Source organism: Schistocerca americana, chromosome 6, assembly GCF_021461395.2.
Source record: "Schistocerca americana isolate TAMUIC-IGC-003095 chromosome 6, iqSchAmer2.1, whole genome shotgun sequence".
NCBI classification, from domain to species: domain Eukaryota; kingdom Metazoa; phylum Arthropoda; class Insecta; order Orthoptera; family Acrididae; genus Schistocerca; species Schistocerca americana.
The window spans coordinates 143,035,741-143,063,599 of NC_060124.1; the positions used below are offsets into that span (position 1 = coordinate 143,035,741).

A 27,859-nucleotide genomic window follows, 5' to 3' on the forward strand; every position below is an offset into this window, starting at 1 on the left:
AAAACCACGATACAGTTCACGTTCTGTAACGAGTATGCAAGACCGAAGGCTTTCGAACTCGAACGTTTCTTGAGGGACGAAGTGCATCTTAATTACACGGAGATTATTGGAATTCACTTATCAATTGTGAGCAGCACTCTTTACGTAAAGATGATTGACGACGCAGCATGTGATAGGATCATTGAAGCCGCCAAACGAGGATTCCAGTTCCGACACTCCGATGGTCATATTGGCGAAGTTTTAGCTACTCATTCGGGCCTGGGCGTGCGTACGATTCGAATCTTCGAGCTGCCTTTCGAGGTACCCGAATCATTGGTCACTGAATCACTCCAGCCATATGGCAGAGTTATTAGTCATACGGCCGAACGTTGGGCAAGTTTTAGCACGTATCCAGTACTCAATGGTGTCCGACAGGTGCGAATTGCCCTTACGAAACATGTGCCATCGTACATAAACATCGGCGGCTGTAGAGCTATTGTCATCTATGATGGACAGCCCCGGACATGCTCCGGGTGTGGTGGTGAAGGACATCTTCGATCAGCGTGTATGCAGAGGAGACTCGTGCAACTCCCCAGAGGAGACTTCCAGAATCCGACTACACCAACGTCACTGCCGATGACTTACGTGACGGCACTTCGCGGGGAGGTGACGCCGAGGTCGGAGCGCACCATCGAACCGACGCCGCAGTTGATTGAGGCACCTTCGGACGCCACTGAAGAAGGAATGGCTCCGACCAACCTCCAATCTCAGACACTACAGGTGGCGCAGAAAGAGGATGAGAGCATCACAATAGGCATGGAAGCTGAAGTGGAACGGCCCCAGGGCATTGTGGCGGCGGCGGGAACGCAGGAGATGCAAGATTCGCCAACACCAGAGGCCGAGGTTACGGCCCGCAAACAACGCTCGCCAAACCGCCGCAAGAAGCGCCGACTAAACTCTGCGGAGACGCTCCCTTCTCTTCTAGGGAGCCCAGATGAGTCTAACACTATGGACCTGTCTGACATGGAACCACAAGCTTCGGATGTCGCAGATCATATGAATTCGGACAGTGAAATGATGTCATGTCGCTCAGAAGACGCATCCGCTCAGGGGCCTGCTACCCCTTCGGCGGTGGAGTCTACAGTTGCGAAAGAACAACAGATGTCACACATCAATGCCGCACAGGAAAATTTGGAGCACACCAATAGTATCAGCTGGTATGAGCAGGACGACGAAATCACCGATGCGGACCATTCTATTGGTGGGGCCTTGCATCCGTCCGCATCTCAAGAAACCTAATGCCACAGGGACGCGTTCCTCGGGCGACCCTCGGCGGATGTGCAAAGGGACAATCGACACGGTGAAACTTTGTCATTTTAACATCATGTGGAGATGACAGCTACTCGACCCCAGGCATACAGAATAGGGACAGTGAATGTAAATACCATTAGATCGCCCGTGAAACAGCAGTTGTTTAGGGACATGATATACGCATCGGATGTGAATATACCGATGGTGCAGGAAATTTACATTCCTGAGTTCCAGGAAGTACATGGATACATCTCCTACACCTCACCGCACTCGAACGACAGTGGAACGGTGATATTGGTCCGGGACGGGATTCCGGTCCGAGACCTGGCTTATCTACCTTCGGCACGAGGACTGGCGATAACTGTTAATGGAATTCGCATTCTCAATGTTTATGCCCCTTCCGGCACAGACAACAGACGGGCGCGTGCGAGATATTATTCGGAAGAGATTGTGCCCTTATTTACCGGCAGATTCGATCATTTCATTATAGGTGGTGACTTCAATTGTGTTTTAGCCCAAAAGACCAGACACCACATTACAATACCTGTCGTGAATTGCATGTGCTATGCCGGGATCTGGAATTAAGCGACACCTGGGACATGATTCATAGGAACCGTGAGGGATATACTTTTTTTACCAGTCACTCGGCGAGCAGACTCGATCGAATATATGTTTCGGTTGGCCTACAGGATAAGGTGGTCGACGCGGAACGATGGCCTGCGGCATTTACTGATCATCTGGCTTACATTTGTACCATGTCACTCCCTAGGCAAAGTGTGTGGAGAAGCCGCGGGACATGGAAGCTCAATTCGTCCCTTTTGGCGGACCCCGAATGTCGTCAGAGAGTCGAGGAGGTATGGGCCACATGTCAACGCCGTCTACCAACGTATACCTCCGTGCTTCAATGGTGGCTCGAGTGCACTAAGCCGGCAATAAGAAGAGCTCTAATACAGTATGGTCGGGATAAGGCGAGATGGCAGAGAGACACTCTTGATTATTATTACACCATGCTTCGTGAGCTGTCCTTCCAGGTGCCGTCTGCAGAACATCATCATGCGGAAGTTCATAGTGTCAAGGCACAAATCCTATCGATCACGCGACGACGACTGGGTGGCATCCCAATACGGGCAAGATGTCTTGACACCATCACTGGGGAACGTACCTCGATGCACCATGTGTCGCGGGAACATAAGCGTTACCGCCGGGCATTGGTAACAGTGCTCCACGGTTTAGATGGCCGTCAACTGACAACACAACAGGACATTGCAAATGAATTTTTAGAGCATTTCCGCCATCTCTATGCCGGTACACCGTCGGACCGTCAGGTAGGGGAAGAGATACTGCAACATCTGCAAACGACACTGACGGAGACGGATAAGGCAGCGCTTATGGAGCCACTCACAGAAGACGATATAAAGGTGGCACTCACAAAAGGAGCGGCCCATAAATCACCGGGGCCAGATGGGATTACGCTGGAGTTTTATCGAGAATTCGTGGACATGATGATGCCACAGTTGGTGTCGATGTACAATGAGGCGATGAGTCCGAACATGCGCCTACCGTCGGATTTTGTGACGGGCTTTCTTCTTCCCATCCCGAAGATGGCGGGGAGTCGCAGTGTTAATCAATATCGGCCTCTCACTATGCTAAACACCGATTGTAAAATTTTTGCACGGCTACTAGCGTCTCGTCTCAAGCTGGCGATATCCAGGACAATATCCCCTGATCAGGCTTGCCTAGGGGTGCGAAGCAACATCTCCTCGGCGTTAAGTGAATACTGTGACGTTATCGCCCTTGCGGAAACGTGTAAAATGCGAGCAGCGATGATATCTGTGGACTTCGATCGTGCGTTCGACAGGATAAACCATGACTTCTTGGCGTCAGTCATGAGCCGAATGGAGATTCCACCTGTTTTCATCTCCATCATTATGAGGCTAATACGAGGGGCTACATCGAAGGTGATTGTAAACGGTCGGGAAGCGGGCTCGGTTCCTATTAACAGCTCCGTCCGACAAGGGTGCCCACTCTCCATGATGCTGTTTGCGATAGCGCTTGAGCCGCTGATGTGTGTTATGAGGCGCTCACTTACTGGGATAGCGCTTAATGAGAACTCTTTCGTTTGTCGCGCATATGCGGACGACCTGATCCTTCTTGTCAGATCAGGTCATGAAGTGCGTCAGGATGTTGAACATCTAGACTCTTACGGGACGGCAGCAGGCAGTGTCATTAACATGACGAAATCCAAAATTATGCACATTGGACGGGGTCTGGAAGATATACCGGGACCGTTTCAGACGGTGGAATCGCTGAGATGTCTGGGGATCACATTTACCCGTTCACTACGGCGGTCAGCGGCGGCGAGTTCTCGGCGGCTTCTGGAAAATGTTCGTCTGGCGATACGAAACAACTCACTGAGAGCCTTTGACATGATCCAGCGTGTGGCATACACTAACGTGCACATAGCGTCACGACTGCCCCATTTAGCGCAGATCCTACCAATACCGAAGGGTATTGCAGACCGCCTCATGGCTGCCTTTCGTTACTATGTTAGTACTGGGATGTTATTTAAGATCACATATGACACGTTAACACTACAATTCCGGAACGGTGGCCTCAACCTCACAAACGTGCGAAACAAAGCTCTGGCGCTTTACATGCGAGCGATGATACGAAATTGGCAACAACGAAAGCACACCATAACGTCAGCTCTGATAGAAGTACTTGTTCCGCCTTCGCACGAACCCCCTATTGCGGTGGGCAATATTTCGCCTTCTCTTGCACACATTGCCTCATTTCTTGTTGATTACAGTTATGTTCGTCTGAAAGTACCTTCGACGAGAATACCCACGACTCGGGAGATCTATAGGTGCTTGATGGATCACCATGCCCGCAACGTAATGGAATTCAAATACCCGTCGAGAACGTGGAACCACATTTGGTGTGCGGTGCATACTCCATTACTGTCAACAGCAGCGAGATCGATGTGGTACATTCTTATAAACCGTAAACTTGCGACCAGGAGTCGATTACATACAATTCATATGGTCGATTCTCCTCTTTGCGCAAACTGTGGCCTGTTAGCAACGGAAGAACATGGTTTAGTGTGTGGCGCAGCGAGGGACGTCTGGATGCTGACGCGTCGAATATTGGCCTTCCTTCGGCGCACTAACTACACAGAAATCACTTCGGATGTACTTTTTCTACCGGACAAGACCTTTTTTCCCAACCAAAAGACGTATGCGGTCAATTGGATCGCTGGACATGCGACGAAATATTTGTATTCGTACGATATTAAGTCCGTGATGGATTATTGGATGTATTTACAAGTACAACACGAGCTCATACGGAGTCATACGAAATACAGGACTTACTTTTCCAATTTTTTAGGAAGTGTTTTTCACAATCCGCCCGACAGCTGGGGTGTCCCAGAACTGAGAAGACTCCTGCAGCAGAACGACTAGAGACAATACTGCGCGGTTCAGTTATATTGGCATATAGCACACTGAGAAGAAAACTGGCTCCTACCTGGTCGACGCAGGAGAAATACTTGCCGCCCACAAAGGCAGAAATGGTCAAGATTATATGGCTGTCTGCCAGATTTATGATGCGACACCGTGTGCTGCAGGGATTGTGATGCAGTTGATAACTTCATTTTCACTCCCGCCCGTGACTAGGATTGTCATTTACTTTATTCATGTTACACAAAAAAAAGGGCGGCCTTTACGTTGATTTTCTGGTTTCCAAATTGTTTTTGCTGTCTCGATCCTTTTCTTATCCCTAAGATAGTACAATTGTACGAATAAAGATTGTTTGGAAAAAAAAAGTTGGTAGAGCGCTTGCCCGCGAAAGGCAAAGGTCCCGAGTTCGAGTCTCGGTCGGGCATACAGTTTTAATCTGCCAGGAAGTTTCATATCAGCGCACACTCCGCTGCAGAGTGAAAATCTCATTCTGGAAACATCCCCCAGGCTGTGGCTAAGCCATGTCTCCGCTGTATCCTTTCTTTCAGGAGTGCTAGTTCTGCAAGGTTCGCAGGAGAGCTTCTGTAAAGTTTGGAAGGTAGGAGACGAGGTACTGACAGAAGTGAAGCTGTGAGTACCGGACGTGAGTCGTGCTTCGGTAGCTCAGTTGGTAGAGCGCTTGCCCGCGAAAGGCAAAGGTCCCGAGTTCGAGTCTCGGTCGGGCACACAGTTTTAATCTGCCAGGAAGTTTCATATCAGCGCACACTCCGCTGCAGAGTGAAAATCTCATTCTGGAAGACTAAAACTATATGGGACATTGTAAAAGGGAAGCGGGACAGTCAGTGTACAAGATACCGTAACAGTTAAATTAAATGGCAATGTTGTGATTGACAATTCACAAGCTTCGAGGACTTTTAACAGTCACTTTCTAAAGGTAGTAGCAAAAATAGGTTTAAGAGGTTTAATTGAAGAAACAATAAATATATCAAAACTGTCAGTCCACAAACTTTAAGCAGCTAGAAGTGGCACCAATATCCTTCACTGAAATTAATATAATTATAGAACTCCAAAAAACAAAAAGGTGTTATGGTGTTGATGTAATTTCAAATAGAAGATTCCCAAATTTTCGATAACGAAATGGACTGAAGAGCAGCATTTCACAGTTTGGAACCCAGAAGGGTACCTTGACTGAGAGTGATATTTATACATTCACTCATCAAGTATTACAAGCCTCAAATAATGAAACAGATTGTCAATTGGTAGTTTTCTGCGATCTTTCCACGGCGTTTGAATGTCTAAATCATGTTATATTCTTAGAAAATCTCAAGTTTTATGGTACTGATGGCTTTACACACACCTGGTTTGAGTCATACTTCACACACAGAAGCCAAAAATTGTGCTGAGCAGTTCATGCAATGTTGGAAGGGTGAAAATGTTGTGACTGAGGAGAAATTTCAAAGGGAATCCCACAGGGTTCAATTTTGGTTCCACTCCTATTCCTTATATACAGGAATGGGCATCCAGTTAACGTTTAACAAGCAAATTGGTACCTTTTGTAGGCAATACTAGTGTTATAATAAATCCCTTTAGAGAGGAAGTCACAGAAGAGATTTTTAATGATTTTTCATAGTTCCCTGAAAATGGTCTCTCCCTTAATTTAAAAAAGCACACACTATATTCTGTTCTGTACAACAAACGAAGTCATACCAACAATTGATGTTGCACATGCGCAGGAGTCAATAAACAGGGTAGAATGCTCCACATTTATGAGTGCATATGCCGATGAAAACGTGAACTTCAAGAAGCATACGAGTATTACTGTGCTCCTCAAATAGGTAAGTTCAGTTGCTTTTGCTCTTCGTATTATTGCTAGTCTTGGGCACAAATGGATCAACTTCCTGACGTATTCTGCATACTTCCATGCAGTAATATCTTACTGAATAATTTTCTGAGGTAACTCACGATTTATAAAGAAGGTATTGATTGCACTCAAGCGAGTAGTAAGAATAATAGGGTTCACCTGCGGTCGTCATGTACGTACCTCTTCAACGAGTTACGCATTTTAGCTGCACCTGCGCAATACATACATTCACAAATGAAATTCTTCAGAAATAATCCATCACAATTTGATAAGAACAGTGATGTCCATACCTACAAAACTAGAAGAAAAAATTACCTTTCTTACCCATTATTAAAGCTGTCAGTGGCTCAGAAATGAACTCAATATACAGCAACAGAAATTTTTGATAATTTTCCCAGTATCATAAAAAAGGTCTGAGGAGCAGCAAAGCAAGTTTCAAATCTAAGTTAAAATCATTTCTCCTAGGAAACTCGTTCTATTCCACAGACTAATTTGTGCTTAAAAAAACACTTTGTTTTTAAGTGTAACTGCATGAGTAGGACTAAAAAAATAACGTGATCATTAATGTTAACACTAATCGTAAACTGAATCGTTCCACAGAATTTACATAAAATATTCGTTAAAATGATCCATGGAATTTCTTTAAATTTGAATCAACAGTCTTCTGACTGGTTTGTCGCGGCCCGCCAAGAATTTCTCTCCTGTGCCAACCTTTTCATCTCAGAGTGGCAATTGCACCCTACGTCCTCAATTATTTGATGGGTATGCTTCAATCTCTGTCTTCCTCTACAGTTTTTATCCTCTACAGCTCGCTCTAGTACCATGTCAAAAATGGTTCAAATGGCTCTAAGCACTATGGGACTTAACATCTGAGGTCATCAGTTCCCTAGACTTAGGACTACTTATACTTAACTAACGTAAAGACATCACACACATCCATGCCCGAGGCAGGATTCGAACCTGTGACCGAAGCAGCCGCGTGGTTCCGGACTGAAGCGCCTAAAACCGCTCGACCACAGCGGCCGCAGTTATCCATTGAGGCCTTAACAGAAGTTCTACCATTCTGTCCCTTCTTGTCAGCGTTTTCCGTACATTCCATTTCTCACCGATTCTGCGGAGAATCTTCTTATTTATTAACTTACCAGTCCACTTAATTTTCACCATTCTTCTGTAGGGCCATATCTCAAAGGTTTTAATGCTCCTCTGTTCTAGTTTTCCCACAGTCCTTGACTCACTACGATCCAATGCTGTACTCCAAATGTAGATTCTCAGAAATTTCTGCAAGTTAAACCTATGTTTAATACTAGCAGACTTCTCTTGGTCAGAAATGCCATTCTCGGCAGTGCTAATCTGCTTTTTACGTCCTCCTTACTCCCTCCGTCATAGGTTATTTTGTGCCTCGGTAGCAGAACTCCTTAACTTCGTCTACTTTTTGATCCCCAATTATAATGTTAAGTTTTCCCCTGTTCTCATTTCTGCTACTTATCATTACTTTAATCTTTCTTCGGTTTACTCTCAATCCATATTCTGTGCTCATTAGACCATTCCATTCAACACATTCTGCAATCGTTCTTCACTTTCACTGAGGATAGCAATGTCATCAGCGAATCTTATCATTGATATCCTTTCACCCTGAATTTTACTCCCTTTCTTGAGCCCTTCTTTTATTTTCCTCACTGCTTCTTTGATGTATGGATTGAAAAGTAGGAGTGAAAGAGTAGATCCCTGTCTTACACCCTTTTTAATCCAGGCACTTCGTTCTTGGTCTTTCGGTATTATTTTTCCCTCTTGGTTATTGTGTATTACCCGCCTTTCCCTGTTCTTTTACTCCTATTTTTCTCAGTATTTCAGCCATCTTGCACCATTTGACATTGTCGAACGATTTTTCCAGGTCGACAAATCCTGTGGACGTGTCTTGATTTTTCACCAGTCTTGCTTCCGTTATCAACCACACGTCAGAACTGCCTCTTTGGTGCCCTTACTTTTCCTAAAGCCCACGTGATCGTCATCTAACACATACTCAGTTTTGCTTTCCGTTCTTCTGTATATTATTCTTGTCAGCAACTTGGATGCATCAGCTGTTCAGCTGATTGTGCGATAATCCTCGGACTTGTCGGCTCTTGCTATCATCGGAATTGTGTGGATGATGCTTTTCCGATATTCTGATGGTATATCGCCAGTCCCATACACGCTACACACCAACGTGTATGTTCGTTTTGTTGCCACTTCACCCAACGATTTTAGAAATTCTGATGGAATGTTGTCTATCTCTTTTGTCTTATTTGATCTTAAGTCCTCCAAAGCCCTTTTAAATTCTGATTTTAATACAGGATCCCATATCTGTTCTATATCGACTCCTGCTTCTTCTTCTATCACGTCATTAGACAAGTTTTCCCCCTCATAATGGCCTTCAATGTACTCTTTCCAACAATCCGCTCTCTCCTCTGCGTTTGACAGTGAAATTCCCATTGCACTCTTAATGTTACCACCCTTGTTTTTAATTTCACCAAAGGTTGTTTTAACTTTCCTATATGCTGAGTCAGTCCTTCCGACAACTATTTCTCTTTCGATATCTTTACATTTTTTATGTAGCCATTTCATTTAACGTTCCCTGCGCTTCCTGATTATTTCATTCCTCAGAGACTTGTATTTCACTATTCCCGAATTTCCCTGAACATTTTTGTACATCCTTCTTTCATCGACCAGCTGAAGTATTTCGTCTATTATTCATGGTTCCTTCGCAGTTATCTTCCTTGCATCTATGGTTTTCTTTCCAAGTTCTGTGACTTCCCCCTTTAAAGATGCCCATTCCTCTTCTAGTGAACTATTCGTCATCGCAGTGTCTACAGCCTCTGATCAGTTCAAGCGTATGTCTTTCTTTGTGCACCGATTCTTCCTGAGTAGTCTCTCAAATTTCAGCCTACTCTGCATCACTACTTAATTGTGAATTGAGTCTGTATCTGCTCCTGGGTACGTGTTACAATCCAATATCTGATTTCGGAATCTCTGCCAGACTAAGATGTTAATTGTAATATTCAGTCTTTTCCTTATGGTCACTTCCCCCTTGGCAGTGCCCTTCCGGAGATCCGAATGAGGGACTATTCCAGAATCTTTTGCCAATGGAGAGACCTCCACGATACTTTTCCAATTACAGACCACACGACCTATGGGCGTTTTTAATGCAGTGGTTTCCATTGCTTGCTGCATTCTTATGCGGTTGATCATTGCTTATTATTCCGCCTTTAGGGGCAGTTTCCCACCCCAAGGGCAAGACAGTGCCCTGAACCAATATCCGCTCCACTACCCTCTTCGACAAGGTCGTTGGCTGAATGAGGGTGTCTTCTTATGCCGGAAGTCTCTATTGTTGATGATTTTTATTCAAAACTTAAGCTGTGACGGGGTTCGAACCCGGGACCGAGGACGTTTCGATTACTAATCAAAGACGCTACCCCTAGACCACGGGCGCAATCCTATGGAACATGTAACTTAATAAAACAAACATCACACGCTACGAGCAAAATCTTGGCAAGACAACTTACGAGACATAGCCATGCTAATTTGGAACACCAACGGAGTAAAACAGAAAAAGATCGAAGTGGAACAGCACATCACGATGCACAATGTGGACGTTCTACTTGCGAGCGAAACACAACTCCATGGGAATGAACCTTTATGACTGTCTAATATGGTATCCTATGGAATTGACCGGCACGCCGGCCGAAGTGGCCGTGCGGTTAAAGGCGCTGCAGTCTTTAAACGCAAGACCGCTACGGTCGCAGGTTCGAATCCTGCCTCGGGCATGGATGTTTGTGATGTCCTTAGGTTAGTTAGGTTTAACTAGTTCTAAGTTCTAGGGGACTAATGACCTCAGCAGTTGAGTCCCATAGTGCTCAGAGCCATTTGAACCATTTGACCGGCACGACGGGGGGGGGGGGGGGGGGGGGGTCAGGGGGTCACCCACCACCAAGAGGACATGCCACCGCTAGCCCAGAGAGAGGCTGATGCAGTAGTACTTCCTCCCCACGCAGTGACCTACACCGGCAAGAGGTGGAAGCACTCAGCTCCCTTACGGAGTCGAGTTTCATCTCTGGGGGGTTAAAACGCCAAACGCCAGCTCTGAAACTCTAACAGCACCAGCAGAGCGGAAGGCCAACTCCTAGCCTTGGAACAAGGCCTGGAAGTACAGGGCCTGCGGGATACCACGCACTTGCCATTCAACGGTTGACACCGCCCGGATATCCTCGGCATCGTCATTACTAAAAACGTGCTAGTGGAAATTGAACTGTCCAGTGCTAGCCGTCCTATACAGAATCACTATATCCAAGAAGACAACGGACTAGAATCAAAATAGACGAATCCTGACGAACACGATTTGTCCCACGCTAATCTTGAGATCGAAAGAGGACATTGTCATAGCGGTCGAATACGTCTTCAGGAAGGGCAAACAGCGATTCGTCGCGCCACTGATTCAGGAGTTCCGTCATCGGAGGAACAAATATCGGCGGAAGTGGCAGGCGTATCGGAATGCACTCGATACGAGGCAAATGCATAGGCTCCAGCGAGATCTCAGGTCTTGACGGGCGGAATGGAGACTTGAGAGACGAGGGGATAAGATGGAGGCGTTCCATCTCCTGTAAAAACAGGAATGGCACCTAGTGAAAGCAATGTAGGCGTCTCCTCAGCCGAAAAGCGCCCTAGTCACTGCCGAGGCAGTGTCCTACGATCCTCTCCAAGTGGTGGAGGCCTCCGCTGAGACGTATGAAACACGAAACACCCTCCCAGAATATGACCTCGAGGCTAACGAACGACGCGAGTAACAGCACACTGCACTTTATTGGCGATTTCCGGGGTGACCGATAAACACCTTGTGACAATTCGCAACTCCCACAGAAATCAGGAATATCATTTGGAAGAAGAAAGACACCTCGGCTCCAGGCAGAGACTGCATAAAAGATTAAAATCTAAAACAGCCTCTGCGAAAGCTATTGGTTCTTCGGACCACAAGGTTTAACAAGAGTTTGCAGCTCAACTGTTCTCCACCGCAATGGAAGACTGCCAGAATTATTCCCCTACCCAAGGATCTCCGGTATGCCACAAACTATAAGCCGATCAGTCTTGCTCACTACGAGGAGTAATATCCTCGAAGAGTAGTGCTCCACCGCGTTCAACAGCCTCTTGCAGCAGACAGAACTATTAGGCTCGAAGAATATGGCTTTCAGAAGAAATTGTCCGCAGAAATGCAAATCTTTCACCTGGTGGAGCACGTTACCAGTAGCTTCAACTCCATAAAGTCCACGGCCGTGGCCCTCCTGGAGTCCGCAGCTCATGGTCGTGCGGTAGCGTTCTCGCTTCCCACGCCCGGGTTCCCGGGTTCGATTCCCGGCGGGGTCAGGGATTTTCTCTGCCTCGTGATGACTGGGTGTTGTGTGACGTCCTTAGGTAAGTTAGGTTTAAGTAGTTCTAAGTTCTAGGGGACTGATGACCATAGATGTTAAGTCCCATAGTGCTTAGAGAGCGCTCCTAGACTGGGAAAATATGTAGGATATGATTTGTCCAGAAGGTTGTTTATCAAACATCAGTTCCGGATTGTTACACACATCTCGTCGACAGCTATCCGCAAGATCGGCGGATGAATCCATCGAAGGAGAACGCTTTAGTGCCAAACTGCTTTCCCCTGGAATCCCCGAGGGCTCGGTCCTGTCGCCGGTGCTATTCAACATCTACATCAAAAAACTGCCCTACCGCTAGAGAAGAACGTCCACCAGGCGCAATCTGCAGATGACACTGCGCCTCTCTCTACCAGCGGACTGCAGCGCTTTGCCATAGTGAGACGACTCTCGAGACAGCTTAACCCGGCGGTCACCTTGTACCGTAGTAATAAAGTGACACTGAACGCCCACAAGACAACGACGGCTTCTCATGTCTGATACCTCAGAATAGTGTTGGACAGAGAGCTCTACTTTCAAAGTGTTCAAATGTGTGTGAAATCTTATAAGCCGGCCGGAGTGGCCGAGCGGTTAAAGGCGCTACAGTCTGGAACCGCACGACCACTACGGTCGCAGGTTCGAATCCTGCCTCGGGCATGGATGTGTGTGATGTCTTTAGGTTAGTTAGGTTTAAGTAGTTCTAAGTTCTAGGGGACTTATGACCACAGCAGTTGAGTCCCATAGTGCTCAGAGCCATTTGAACCAATCTTTTTTGAAATCTTATGGGACTTAACTGCTAAGGTCATCAGTCCCTAAGCTTACACACTACTTAACCTAAATTATGCTAAGGACGAACACACACACCCATGCCCGAGGGAGAACTCGAACCTCCGCCGGGACCAGCCACAGCTCTACTTTCATGTCTTTGCTGGCATCAGTGTCGATAACAGGCAAAAATGGTCAGATTCTCGATTCCCGGAATGAATGAATTGTCTATATACGTAATTAAGTCTGTACAGAAATCTTAGTGTGCGAATCCTACTCGTACATGGCCAATTTTTTTCCATGTGTCTCGTTTTCATTTGACTGTCCCTTATACTTCGCAGGAAGTAACATTACGAGAGTACGTCACCGGCTGATGTGGATTTTAAATATCATAATCTTCGTTTTTGATCTAATAAGTGTGCTCAGTAAAACTCCTTTTCTTTAAATGTGGACTTGTGTCTGACGACGGACGTTCGGGTGGGCTTTGATGATGAGTGTTTTTCGACATGAAAACTCCACCGCTCATTAATTACACTCTTAAAGGCCAACGCTGAATAGTGACAGCAAACCGTTAACTGCTGCGAAGTCTGAAATACAAAGCAAAAGTGAAGAAGGGAGTTAAGTTTTCTAAACGTGTGTTTTTACTACAATTACTGCCCTCAAATACCTGGGGAACCTATCCAGTCCATTCAAATTTTGACTCTGAACAGGTGGATCATCCATCTGACCTAGCCCCAAATGATTTTCACCTTTTTGATCCGATAAAGAATCACCTGCGTGTATCCAAGTTTTTGTGGGATGACGAGTTTGCGGAGGCGGTTCAGGAGTGGAAATGAGCTCTGCCACAAGGCCAGACTTAGTAAGTTTGCCAACCAAGAACAAACAGTCTGAGGGAGATAATGTAGAGAAATGATGTTGGTTTCGATGTTGTTTTCTCAATAATTTTTTAATGTAGTTTTACGTTACTCAGGTTTAGGGTTGTACGGAAATAAACTCTGGTTATGAGCATCTCAAGGTGAGCAACAACTTTTGGCTACTATAAGAGCAACCTGAGTACCTTTGAGTTGCCGCCGCCTACGAACGAGCCAGTAATCGCTATGCAGTGCTGCAAGTCCACGAGCGAGAGACGCGCGAAGTAATGTGACACATGTTCGCCTGTGTTGGGGGTGGTGATGTGGGCTACCTGACGTGGAGAGAGAGAGAGAGAGAGAGAGAGAGAGAGAGAGAGAGAGAGAGAGAGAGAGAGCGGCCGCGGTGAGCGCGGAAGACGCCACGAGAGCATCCGCGGCACGGCACGCCCGCGGACAGCAGTACGGGTATTTATAGCGCCGTAAACATGAACGTGTGTCCGAGCGCCTACAACGCCGTTTACTCCACGGCCAAAGATAACATCAAGTGCACAAAGCCGGCCGCTCACGTCTCTGTCTCGCTCTCGCCAGCCTCAAAATCGCAGATTACGTTATTGGCGTCTGAGAAAGGTGAATCTTCATTTCGGAGAACGCCGGGCAAGAAGTAACATTAGGAGAGTATGTCACAGGCTGATGTAGATTTTAAAAATTAACCTTGCCTGATTTCATTCTTTATTTTTACGACGGTCTCAAGATCTAACACGCCAGCGTCAGAGAACAGAACCATCGGTTATGTGACAATTAAAGTCCTCCAACATTTTCAGTTGACGTAACTTATCCAAACTGACATTTTATCACAATCAGTTGCTTAAAAAGCTTTATTACTGCAACTATTTTCAACTGCCACATGTCATCGTCACACAAAAATGGTTCAAATGGCTCGGAGCACCATGGGACTTAACATCTGAGGTCATCATCAGTCCCCTAGAACTTAGAACTACTTAAACCTAACTAACCTAAGGAGATCACACACATCCATGCCCGAGGCAGGATTCGAACCTGCGACCGCAGCGGTCGCGCGGTTCCAGACTGAAGCGCCTAGAAACGCTCGGCCTCATCGGCCTGCCATCATCACACAGAAAAGTTTTTCAGTCACAGTATTTGCTAGGATACATGTTAATCACTGTTCACTCTTAGAAGACGCTCGGCGCGGTGGCTGACGGGAGAAGCTGTTTCGATAGTAGGGTGAAGATGATTTGTGGACTTGGCTCTTGGGACTCGTTCTCACATACACCAAAGTTAGCTTTCAGTACTGTGTGCTAGAACACTGACATTGTTGTGGCCACACTGTTCCCGTATTAACGTCGCCTTGTGATTACAATCAATAGGGACAACTTCCACTACCCTGAAAGTGAAACTAATAATATAGTTAGCGCAGAAGCACTGAACACAGTTTCGTGTGCTATCTAAGGTTGACTAGGTTGGCTTCGCCGAAAAAGGTCTTGATACCGACAGAAACCGAGGCCACTCCCGACAGCCACTGCGGCAAGTCCTCCTATAGTGAACAGTTAACCGTAAACAGGTATCAGAACCTGATGCATAAAATCTAAAATAAGTGATAGTTTTTGGCTCAGGGAATGACGCTCATTTCGAGTTTGCGCGTTACATGATTTATTTATCCTTGCAAATTAAGCGAATGAAAACTTACTGTGCCTCATAATGACCTCTGAGAATGGGAACTAGTAGCAATAATAAAGGATTTTCATAATTGTAGATGATACAACATAATTATCGATTAAGGCTCTCTATTTGTGTTACATCCTCTCTCTCTCTCTTTCTTTCCTTGCATTAACAATAGGCACATATCGATGACCTATGCAAGTTATGAATGTACCTATCACTGTATATTTGAAAAATACAAGCATTTGTATAAATTCTTGGGGAGGAAAAGATGCTTGGGACTTAAATACATGTCTGAAAGAAAGGGCATTGTCTACGATCCACAGCCGTAAGAAATAATTCCAGTCCGCAGCTCGTGGTCGTGCGGTAGCGTTCTCGCTTCCGACGCCCGGGTCCCCGGGTTCGATTCCCGGCGACGTCAGGGATTTTCTCTGCCTCGTGATGACTGGGTGTTGTGTGATGTCCTTAGGTTAGTTAGGTTTAAGTAGTTCTAAGTTCTAGGGGACTGATGACCATAGATGTTAAGTCCCACAGTGCTCAGAGCCATTTGAACCAAATAATTCCAATTAATTCACTGGTAGCGAATTCCTTGACATCGGCTGTGTTAGGTATAGATCGAATACCCAATAGTGGCATATGAAAATTTGTGTCAGACCCGGACTCGAACCCGGATTTCTCAGTTATCGCGAGAGGTCGCCTTAACCACTTCGGATACCCGTGCACGCTCCTGGAACCGACTAAAACTTCCATAAATCACACCGTCTAGATAATGTTGACATGGTAGGGAGTTGTTAAAATCGCTTTTAGGAATGTCTCACTCATGCCCTGTATAATGCAGAAGACACAAGAAGTAACTGTCTGAAAATAGCGAAAACGACGACTACGTTTTTCATGCATATTATTAAAAACAGAAATGACACGTTCGTTCCGAACTAATGAATACTTTAAGTGTAAAATAGACCGTGCATTTTGTTACTTTAAGACAGTTTATAAACTTTCAATTTAACCATTTTATAAGGATAATGTTTCAATATACTCTCTATGAAGAATTAGAACAACGAAGATGCTGCGCTGATTCTTAAATCCAACATAAGCCGGATATTCATCGTGGTTCGTTTACGTATTGAAATACTTCTCACTTTCTGCTTTAAGTGAACTCAACGTGTCGTAGAAATGTCTTGTTTTCAGCCAGATTTCAGCAATATGTGACCAGGGGAAAAAGAGTCCCCAAATCGGAGGAATTAGTTATTTACAGTTCTACTGTTTAAAACTTCGGTAGGAAACACGGAAGTGCGTTGGAAATAATTTTAATTTATAGTTATGACAGCAATACCTGTTGCTGTTTGTCAAAGAATATAGTCGATGAATCAGTCTCCATGTATTAATGCGTAGCCGGCCGAGGTGGCCGAGCGGTTCTAAGCGCTACAGTCTGGAACCGCGCAACCGCTACGGTCGCAGGTTCGAATCCTGCCTCGGGCATGGATGTGTGTGATGTACTTAGGTTAGTTAGGTTTAAGTAGTTCTAAGTTTTAGGGGACTGATGACCTCAGAAGTTAAGTCCCATAGTGCTCAGAGCCATTTGAGACATATTAGTACGTAGTAACATTCCCTAACCGAGTTAGTAGGCTGGACCGTTGCTGCCCATTGCCAGAGAGAGTGTAGTAGAGAGAAGGATACGTTATTGGAAATATTAACCAGTTCTATCATTCACCTATTAACCGAGGAAAATCTGTAAACGATTTTGAGGCTGGTGAGAACGAGCAAGATATGTGAGCGCTAAAACACAGCTAGCAATCTACTATTAACAGGCTCGTATAATAATATCTCGTAAACGTGACAATAGAGCTGATAAGTTCTGCTGTATTTGCGGTTAGATGACATTTGCTTCGAGGAAGGTTTCAATCAATGCTTCTTGTATTTAAGCTGTAAGACAGATAACAATGGCACCATACGCATGCCGTACTATATGGATGAACTGAGAAGGACAGTGGATAACGTTTGAACAGCCGATGATGTGGAGGTATCCAGCCAAAAAATTTCTGCACAGTTCTCTCAAGGAACCTCCCTGAAGGAAAAAACATATGTGAGCGCTAAAACACAGCTAGCAATCTACTATTAACAGGCTCGTATAATAATATCTCGTAAACGTGACAATAGAGCTGATAAGTTCTGCTGTATTTGCGGTTAGATGACATTTGCTTCGAGGAAGGTTTCAATCAATGCTTCTTGTATTTAAGCTGTAAGACAGATAACAATGGCACCATACGCATGCCGTACTATATGGATGAACTGAGAAGGACAGTGGATAACGTTTGAACAGCCGATGATGTGGAGGTATCCAGCCAAAAAATTTCTGCACAGTTCTCTCAAGGAACCTCCCTGAAGGAAAAAACCAAGAGTCGGATATCTTAAAATACGCTTTGCAACTCGCTATGTTCGTTATGACAAAGGACTTACTGTACTTCAACCTTCAGAAAAGGTTTCTGTAACCTTTAACGACTCCTTAACTGAAGATGAAAAACCATTCAGTTTGAGAGATGCAGACTTCTCTCAAAATACAGCCTCCTAGTTTCATAAGATAACAAGAGAGAAGCTCAACGAAATCATCAGAGACCTAGAACGTCTTCAAACTAAGCCCGGTCCTTTGGGATCACATTTAAAATAGTGGAACTAACTACACGACTCCATGAAACTACCCACATTTTGCAACAGAACTAAAGAATTGGATGCTGTGGCTAAGCCATGTCTCAGCAATATCCTTTCTTCCAGGAGTGCTAGTCCTGCAAGTTTCGTTGGAGAGCTTCTGTGAACTTTTGTAGGTAGGAGATAAGGTACTGCGGAAATAAAGCTGTGAGGACGGCTCGTGAGTCGTGCTTGGGTAGCTCAGCCGGTAGAGCACTTGCCTGCAAAAGGCAAAGGTTCCGAGTTCGAATATCGGCCCGTCAGACAGCTTTCTTCTTCCAGGAAGTTTCACTACTAATTTTGTAAACTTTTGGCGTATACTGTGCATGGCAAAATTCCGCTATCCAAAACCGGCGCTGAGGTGACTAGGGAAGGGGGGGGGGGGGGGCTACGGATTATGGATGTCATTCGAAGACTACCAGGATCAGTTTAATGTACATCCTTGGCTGCCAAGCTCCCCGGAATTAAACTCAATCGAGAACCTGTGGGACCACCACGATCGGGCTGCTCGCGCCGTGGGACCTCAGCCGAGAAACCTTGCGCTGCTGGCCACCGAACTGGTCGGCATGGCTCATCATCCCAGTCAGTACCTTCAGAGTCTCACTGACCCTCGTCCTGCACGTCTTGTAGCGTTGCGCGTTGCAAAATGTTGTTATTCAGGTTTTAACAGGTGGTCACATTAATGTGACTGGACAGTGCAGTACTTTCACACAAGGTTCCTTCTACCCCCGTAACGTATGCTAACAATACAAAAGAAATATATCCAGATATGAGAAGTATCTCGATAGGAGTATACAATGGGAGAGATTCTATGTTGTTAGGACTGCAGTCTGGCTATACCAAGTGTTGTTTTCATGGTGCGTGTGGGATAGCCGTGCTAGGAACAAATGTTATTTGCAGGGAAGTAGAACGAAGAGACAGTAATTAAATCCTGGAATGATAGTAAAGTAAAGTAAAGTTGTATGGCATGAATGGCTGGGAGACCCCGAAGGGCAAGTTCAGCTGCCTAAGTGGATAGGTATCCATATCTTCGCGCCCGCAGACACCCTTCCTCGCGAAAGGTAAATGACGAAAAAATATATGAAACGAGAAAAGGAGAATTATCAGCTCCAGGGTCTGTTGACATGTCATCACGGTTGAAAATGTACGTAACAGTAGCTTTAGCTAGATGCTTAAAAGTGAGATAAAATCCAAGCAGCTAAACCGTAACTGTTCACTACAGGATACACCAACAAAGGTCAGTACAACTATAACGGATCGAGAAACTAACGGGGTGGGAAAATGTAGACTGTACGGACTAGAGAGCTAATTAGTTTAAACAGATATATAAAACACGTACACAAAGAGTATAAAAACTCACGCCATTGCGGACGGAGAAAGTGGTCTGAAGTCACTCGGGGCTCATGCCGACGAGAGGTACTTCTCCCACATCCACCCCAACACCGAACATGAAGGTGCATTAAATTTTGTTACAGAAACCTCTTTCCCCCAGGAAGTGTAGGAATTTGGTAGTTGCTAACTCATCTGTGGCTGTGAGGTAGACAGGTTTCATTGCTCTCTCAGATCAGGGAGCAGGGCACACACTGCGAGAATATGGCCGATCGTGTGATGATTACCACAGCTGCCTAGAGGGAAGTCCTCTTGACGCAAAAGGAACTCGTGGGTAAGTCTGGTGTGACCGGTATACAATCGCCACAGTACGGCGGCATTTTCCGAGAGGCCTGGAGAGAAGTATGCCACTCCGTGATGGTCCCCTTGAGTGCTCTCAGCTTGTTGAGGGTGGTCGTAGCTTGCCATGCTGTATCACAGTTTTCCGAAATCTGATGTCGCAGTTGCAATCGTAAGTTTGTGCCCGGTACTCCAAGTTCAAGTTTGTCCCCTGTGGTTGCTTCCTTAGTTAATTTGTCAGCGAGTTCATTTCCCGAAATACCCACGTGACTCGGTGTCAAAATGAATGTCAACTACTAGTTCTTGGATGTTTGTGACCAAAAGCTCAGACCAAAACATATGCTTTGTAAGCATAAGTAAGTTCTGGATAAAGCCCGAGTGTAGACAACACGTGATGGCACTAGTTGGTATTGTACACCCTATGTAGGTCAATGATAGATGTTTATTCATGAATCACTGAGAGAACCGAGAAAAATTTTGCTTCTGCCATTAAGTATAAAACTAGGGGCTATGAAGCATTTTGAGAAAATATTAAATGTAAATTGATACTTGTCTACTGATAGGCAAAAAGTCTCACAGACACAGTTTCGAAAAATGAAATCAGCGTAAGGATGAAAAAGAGTACCAATTTTTTCCAATGATTAACTCGGAAATTTTAAAGCAGACAATTTCAAATACGTTGCGGATGATTTCAAGCCCTCGTATAAACAGCTGCTGTGTAACATTTCACTAACAACGACGTTTTGCAATCGCACATGAATTTCTTCCCGTCAAAGTGTGACGGTCCAACAGATTATCATGGAAGGCACTTTCACCAGGATATTTAAGGTACAACGGGAAAGGAAGTGTTATCATAATACGTATTATTAATGGATGGTTAAATGACAAAACCCTGCAATACAGTGCCAAACGCAGCCGGAAAGGTAAAGCTCTTAAGGTGTTTGATATTTTTAAATTTTTTTCACTTTTTCTTGTGAGTTACATTGATAAATAGAAATAATCAGGAATTTTAGCTTCATTTTTGGTTTCTGTGACTGAAAATCCATGTAGGTATCATATTCTATTCACCATAACATTCAACGTCTGAAACTTTGAAGAAAAGTTTCATGAATTCCTGCGACCGTCTTTGGTTACGATGCAGCGGTAGAGCTACTGTATCCGTTCAGCTGTCTTATAGCTATTCATTAGCTTCTAGCTAGTGGTAGAACCAGTAACAGTACGCTGAAAAACTGGTGAAATTTTTAAAGGTCAATCCGGCACCAAAGCACGAGGGAATCTGTTACGTTATAAACGTTATAAACTAGGGGCCAATCATAAGGTCAGTCGAACTTTTCTATAGAACTTTTCTCTGATATCTATTAACTGCTGAATCCTTGTATATACTCTTAACATTGGAAGTAGCGATTAACATGGCTTAAAGAAACAGCTATCTGCGTGACCTAAATCACGTGAGATCTTCTTCGCACGACTTACATTAAACGGAAACTAATTCGAGTCTGGCTTTCTTAAGTTCCAAATACCTTTCAATTCAGCACTGATATGGCGCCTACTTACTAAAACGTGTTCATACTAGGTATGTAGCTGGTTTCCATTCTGAATAGGGAAAACCAGAAAGAAATAGTACAGCCATAGATATAACGTCGGTTATTCCTCAGGAATCTGCGGTTGCGTCACAACTATTCGCGCAAAATATAAAAACCGGGGGATTATTTGTAATTTCAAAAGTCTCGTTTTGCCGGGCCCTACGTGATACAATCGTAAAGGGAACTTAAGGGTACATCCCGCCCCTTCCTTCATTCCAGTGCGGTGAGCATAAAAACAAACGCGATTACAGGGTTACAATGATACGAACGCACAATCATTTGCGCTAAATATCTCCGACGTTTTATATTTTATGTATAAGATCATGGCATTTAGCAAGGCAACCTCCAGAATGTTTTATCAGTGGGGTTAAGTAACGACATGTAACACAGATATTATAATGGAATAGCATCGGATTTTTCGTCGTGTCTAGAAGCATAACCCTGCTGCTGTTCACAAGTTAAATCAGTTGTGCTACTATTGATCTAGTCCGCTAACACATAGTTTACCAGACATTTCAGAAGAATTCGAGTTTCGTAAAACGAGGCTCACCGGTAATGGCAAAAAGAACAAAAAATAGGAATTAATCTGGCATCCGCAAAGAAACACAGACTCAAAGTAAGAAATGACATAAAGCCGGCGAAAGAGTAGTTTGACGTGGTCACTTCCATGCAGGATAGTGTAAATGAGGTAAATGTTTCATGTCGTATTAAGAAGGCAAAGAACACTTCCAGACACCTGAGACCTCTCAACAAATAGTCATCACTGCAACAGTATAAGCTCCAAACACCTTATTAGAATATTAAAGTAATGCTACATGGAGGCGAACCGTGGGAAATCACCAAGGAACTGACACCAGACTACCTTCAGCAGTTGCTCGATGTTTATATCACAAACATAACACCCTATACTAAGCATTGGCAAATTACCAAACAGTGACCACTAGAAGAAAAGATCGAGAAAGAAAAAGGAAACTCAGTGACGGTATCCTGCACCCTCAGTCAACGATGAGTAGTGAAATACACAAGACTGGAAGGTACAATGCAAGTCTCGTATTAAGTGAAGATCTGTAGACTGGCAACTGACAGATGGGAACTACACCTGTCGGGTTTCAAAAAATGCACGCAGCAGATTGTGGTCGTGGCACTTCGATAAGGTTCTTTATTTCACTGAGAATGCGAAGACAGTGGCGACAGAATTCAACAAACACAAAATTTGCTGCAACAAATGGGATTTTTAAGGTATCCACAATTTACCTACAGCTGTTGCTCTGCGATAATTTTGTGCTGCCATCAATATGAAGTCCGCTTTGAACATCAGAGCACGTTACCAGCCAAGGTGCTTTGGAGACTCTGTCTTTGCCTTCTTTGGAGCGCTCAGTTCAGCCCAGCGGTGTATAGGAGTTTCATATTTTAAAAGTGTAATACAAACCACACTGAACTCATCGTATTTGATAACATTAGGAGTATTCAGAAAGTTTTAATTAACATCTCGAAAAATAAATTTATGTATTAAGTTTTTGTTTGTTCGCAGTTGCATGACAACCGCCCTGGTACGTATTGAAATCCCCATGCCACAGTACCGTAGCACGTCGCTAGATCAGCCAGAACAAAATTAAGAAGTCCACTGATAAAATGGAAATGGGTGGACCATTCCTTTGGCTCTTCTACGTTATAACTAATACTTTATAAGTATTCTCGAACAAAACCGGTAGGCCGGCCGCGGTAGCCGAGCGGTTCTAGGCGCTTCAGTCCGGAACCGCGCGACTGCTACGGTCGCAGGTTCGAATCCTGCCTCGGGCATGGATGTGTGTGATGTCCTTAGGTTAGTTAGATTTAAGTAGTTCTAAGTTCTATGGGACTGATGACCTCAGATGTAAAGTCCCATAGTGCTCAGAGCCATTTGAACCCAACAAAACCGGTAAGAAATAGCGATGTTTCATAGGTTGGTACAGAAAGGATCTTAGAGTCAATCGTAAATCATGGTCTGAACAGTTGTACTCATACTTTTACGATTACCCTAAACATTCTATAATAATAACTTTCTGCACAGTTTAGCGACGTCGTTGGAAAGTTACAGTGCTGGCCTTTTTGGTGTATAGACCTGTGTACGTATCGAGAGAGTGAGCAATCGCTTCACCTTCCTTAGTGATGACGTAGTGATAAGAACACTTGACATTACCTGTCTTTGAAATGATGACTCGCCGCAGCAGTTTGCACGCGCTTGCTCAACGCGATTTCTTCGATCCGGCGCAAGAAAAGTTGTTAGCTTGGCCCCGGCGACGTCTGCGGGTGCACAAGGCTATCTCTTATCCAGAGTCCGGCGTAAAAGTGGCGGGATTATCGCGACGTGGAAGTGTTCACACAGTTTGATGCTGGCACCGGCGTGTTCCGGAGCAGGCGCGGCGTACGGAGTTGCCCGGGAGATGGCGACTGGCCACCAGTTGCTACTGCCGGCGGCGCCACGCGTGACGTCACGGCTGTCCCCGTCCCACGGCACTTGTCGCTGCTAATTCGTGAATACCGGGAACGGGAATTAGGGGCCGTGCTCTGGCTGCGACACGGAGGTGTCAAGCGGCGGAGGTACCAGCTCGCTGCACGCACCGGTCTCCGAGTTTACGCCTCCCAGGTTTCGAGCGCTAACAAGTTCGGTGTGGACCATACAGATGGATGCGCCAGGGGTCGAGATAGCCGCCGATGTCTCTGTAACGACTGTGATAAGTTACTGATGGTGGTATGTGCTGACAGTATAGACGCCACGAGGCAGCTCGAAAGAGCGAATTCTAGACCCAGTCGTAACAGGAACCGAAAGCCACATGACTAGGTACAGCCTCGTCCCAGTTCAAAGTAGAGCACGTTTTCACCTTGCAATCCAACCTCGGAAAGCCATCGCGGAAAACGCCTTCACCGGCAGCCGCAAAGGCTGCCTGTTAGCGTCAATAATTTTACTGACAATGAGAAGAAGAAAGGACTAACAGGGTTGGTGGAAAAGGTGATGGAACATGAAAGAAAACTTTTAAAAGCTGACTGAGCCGATGGTTCGCAAATTCTGGCAAGAGGGGCAAGATGATGATGATGATGATGATGATGATGTTTGGCTTGTGGAGCGCTCAACTGAGCGGCCACCAGCACCCGTACAAAGTCCCAATTTTTACTCAGTCCAATTTGTTACACAGTCCAATTCAGCCACTGTCACGAATGACGACGACGACGACGACGACGATGGTGATGATGATGATTATGAGGAGGAGGAGGAAAAGGAGGAGGAGGAGGAGGGACACGATGCTGAATGTACTAGGACTGAAGCATCTACCTCAAAGAAGGAGAAATAAAGTTCACCCAATAAATATTCCACTGTTACTAGGCAACCATCTCTGTATATTATAAACAATACAAACAAATACCGCCGCGCACTGTACCCGCGCGGTCTGCGGCGCCCTGTCGCGGTCGCGCGGCTCGCCCCGTCGGAGGTTCGATTCCTCCCCCGGGCATGGCTGTGTGTGTGTATGTCCTTGGCGTAAGTTAGTTTAAATTAGATAACTTAGAGTGTAAGCCTAGGGGCCGATGACCGATGACCTCAGCAATTTGGTCCCATAAAACCTTACCACAAATTTCCAAATTTTCCAAACAAATACCAACTACGCGAAAACCTCACAGCTTTGTAACGACTGACTTGCAGTTGGTCAATGAGATGAATAAAACTGGGTATCACTGTTTCCTTCAAGACAGGTAGTAGCACTCACATGCTAACCTGCTGTCCCTGGATCGTGACGGCGCCAGGCTTCCTCTCCTAGCAAGTGTTTCATTGCCTCATTGCCAATTTAATTTAAAGAAAAAGGGAGAGTGGGAAAGCCATAAAACAATGATAACCACTAAATGAGTAGAAAAACAAATGCAAGTTAGCCCGTCACAGTGTTTTACACAAAGCACCCACAATTCTGGATGACTTGGCGAGATGCCGCCTTGTTGTAGGACAAAAAAAAAAACAAAAAACAAAAACAAAAACAGAAATATAAACGAGAATAGGTCCAGTTCGTAGAGAAAGTGAGGAATGTTTAACAGAGGCAGAGGCCGAACGACACGACTTACCACATTGCGATCAGTGGAATGGCGATGTCAGGTTCTCGAGGGGGGAAACAGGGTAATCGCACGAAAGCAACCACCGTAGTCGCTGCGCTTTTCCTAACGAGTAACATGCTGACAAAACTGGACAGTCTTAAACACAAGACTGCTTCCAGAGGGGTGGATGGCAACGCTTGCGTGCCAAAATCGCAATAACTGCCACACTCCTGCAATACATGATGTATACTCGTCCAAGATTAGCAACTGAATGCGTTGGAGAGTGACTCTCCGTGCTATTTGTAAACTCGGACGCCGCATCGTAGTGTGCAAACGCAGGCAACAAATAGGCGCCCGCAAAAAACAAGGCAGAGGAGGAAACAACCGTTGGTACAACCTCTTTGACTCACAGTTTGGGACACTTGTTTGGGCTCGAATTCCCCGAACGAGGGAAAGGGAGACACCGGCATGTCTCCGCCACACGCGTCTTCAACTTAAACTCAAATGTAATGGCCTGGAACTTTTAAGGAATTTCGCCATCTGGAGCCTTTCTATATTCAACAAATGGAGAATGTGGAATTTACTTCGCCTCCTCCATTCGACGGTTCTCCGTATAGGCAATCCGTCGTTAGTATTCGTTGGCCAGGGAAAATTAATGTAACTGCATAAATTAGATCGGGTAAGTTTTAAGACTTTTTAGTAAATGATTCGTCCAGTCACAGATTATTATCAAAAAGTTTGGAATTTTGTAGGTAACTACAATTTGTTACCGGAGTTACGAAATTAATTTTATTTCGCCCTCTTTCTCTGTGAAGCACAGCCGTTGTGGTCACGGCAAGCGCGGTGTATACCCTCAAAAATTCTCCGCGTTAAAGCTTTACGAACAAAAAAAATAATGATATTTTTGCGAAATCGTCACAGCTTTTGTCATACACAACTAGATTTCGCCGGCCAGTGTGACCGTGCGGTTCTAGGCGCTTCAGTCTGGAACCGCGTGACCGCTACGGTCGCAGGTTCGAATCCTGCCTCGGGCATGGATGTGTGTGATGTCCTTAGGTTAGTTAGGTTTAAGTAGTTCTAAGTTCTAGGGGACTGATGACCACAGATGGTAAGTCCCATAGTGCTCAGAGCCATTTGAACCACAACTAGACTTCAAACCAACAAAAAACAGAAAAATTGTTATTTTTATTTGTTTGTGTATTAGATTCAGTTTTAAAAGATGCCAGAGTAAACGAATCATCATATGCAAATGAGACGACATTTTTTAAAAAGGCATACTGCATTAAATGTTTATGAAAGCATCAGAATTAAAGCGGCCAGTGGGTCATTCAGACGAAACGTAGATTCATGCACATTGCACTGTGGATTAATTTGTCGTAGTAATAATGTTTCAGGAATATTGGCAAATAAAAGTGGCTGTCAGTGTTAAATTGTTGGATTTGCAGAGCACTGGGGTACAGAACTGTAGCGTGTGGCAGCGCTCCATTTGTAAGAATACTGTGTTGCAACCTCCCACCCCAGTTTCTCGCGCGTGAATAATACGGTGCTGATCGCGCGTGAAAAATACGGTGCTGCCACCCTGGCCAGTTCCTCAGTTCACTAACATTGTGACTTTCTTCCCCCGTGACATTCTAGGACGAGGGTACAAAATAATGCATCATCCGATCAGTATTTTAATGTGGAGAATAATCTTTCATATTATTTTTAATCTGACGATTGAAACAGTTGCAGCATACGCTTAATTTCTTGTCACTGACTCAGTGAGAGGCAGCTGGTGGCTTGTTTGCGAAAAATGTGTCAGGTCCGCCGGCAAGCACACAACAGATTCATTCTTACGGACGTTAAATGCAACTTAGCTTTCAGGAAGTTTCCTAGAGGATGCTCAGCGTCTGTGTAGAAATTCTGAGTTGGTCACCATTGTGTACCAGATTTACACACTGCAAAAATGCCTGCAGATGAAACAGAAGTCGCTAACGTGAAAAATAAAACAGCTGAGTGAGGGAACAGCCTTTGTTCTCCACACAAAGTAAGTGTCAGAAGACTTTCATGACTGTCGAAACTCTTCTGAACGTCATATTGTAAATAATTGATCAGGAGGCAGCACGAAAAAAAAGTGTAATCGGCAGATGAGGGCGTAGGACAATGAGTAGATTACTTAAGCAAAAAGCCAACCAGTTGGTTTCTAAGTTAGACAGGACGACGCCATACTTGACCAACGCGGACAGTAGAATATAGAAGAACGTGGACCTGTCTCCTCGCTCAGAGGAGTGATTATGATTTCGGAGACGTTATGATTCAAGAGGAACCTTCTATGTCAAATACTAATATGGTGACTGTCAGTCATGGAAGGCAGACTCGAAATACTTCCGAGGCACCTTGCCTGAGCTGGAAACAGAGGCGGGATAAACGATACACGTAGGGTGAATTCTCTGCCATTTTCATGTGTAAGGAAAGTTATTTCGAGTAAAAAGAGGAGAAGGGTCTTGAAGCAGATACTTGTTGTGTAATTAACAAGCGAGCCTAAGTGGAAAAATGTCGTCTT

At 45.0% G+C, this 27,859-nt stretch overlaps 1 protein-coding gene and 1 non-coding gene across 2 annotated transcripts in view; one reads left to right on the forward strand and one right to left on the reverse strand.

Annotated features, from left to right (window-relative positions):
- LOC124619300 (eyes absent homolog 2) overlaps positions 1-27,859 on the reverse strand; it is a 760,861-nt gene that overhangs the window by 255,323 nt on the left and 477,679 nt on the right. The window lies entirely within an intron of this gene.
- On the forward strand, positions 5,400-5,474 carry Trnas-cga. Its single transcript has one exon. It is a non-coding gene; the product is annotated as a tRNA-Ser (tRNA).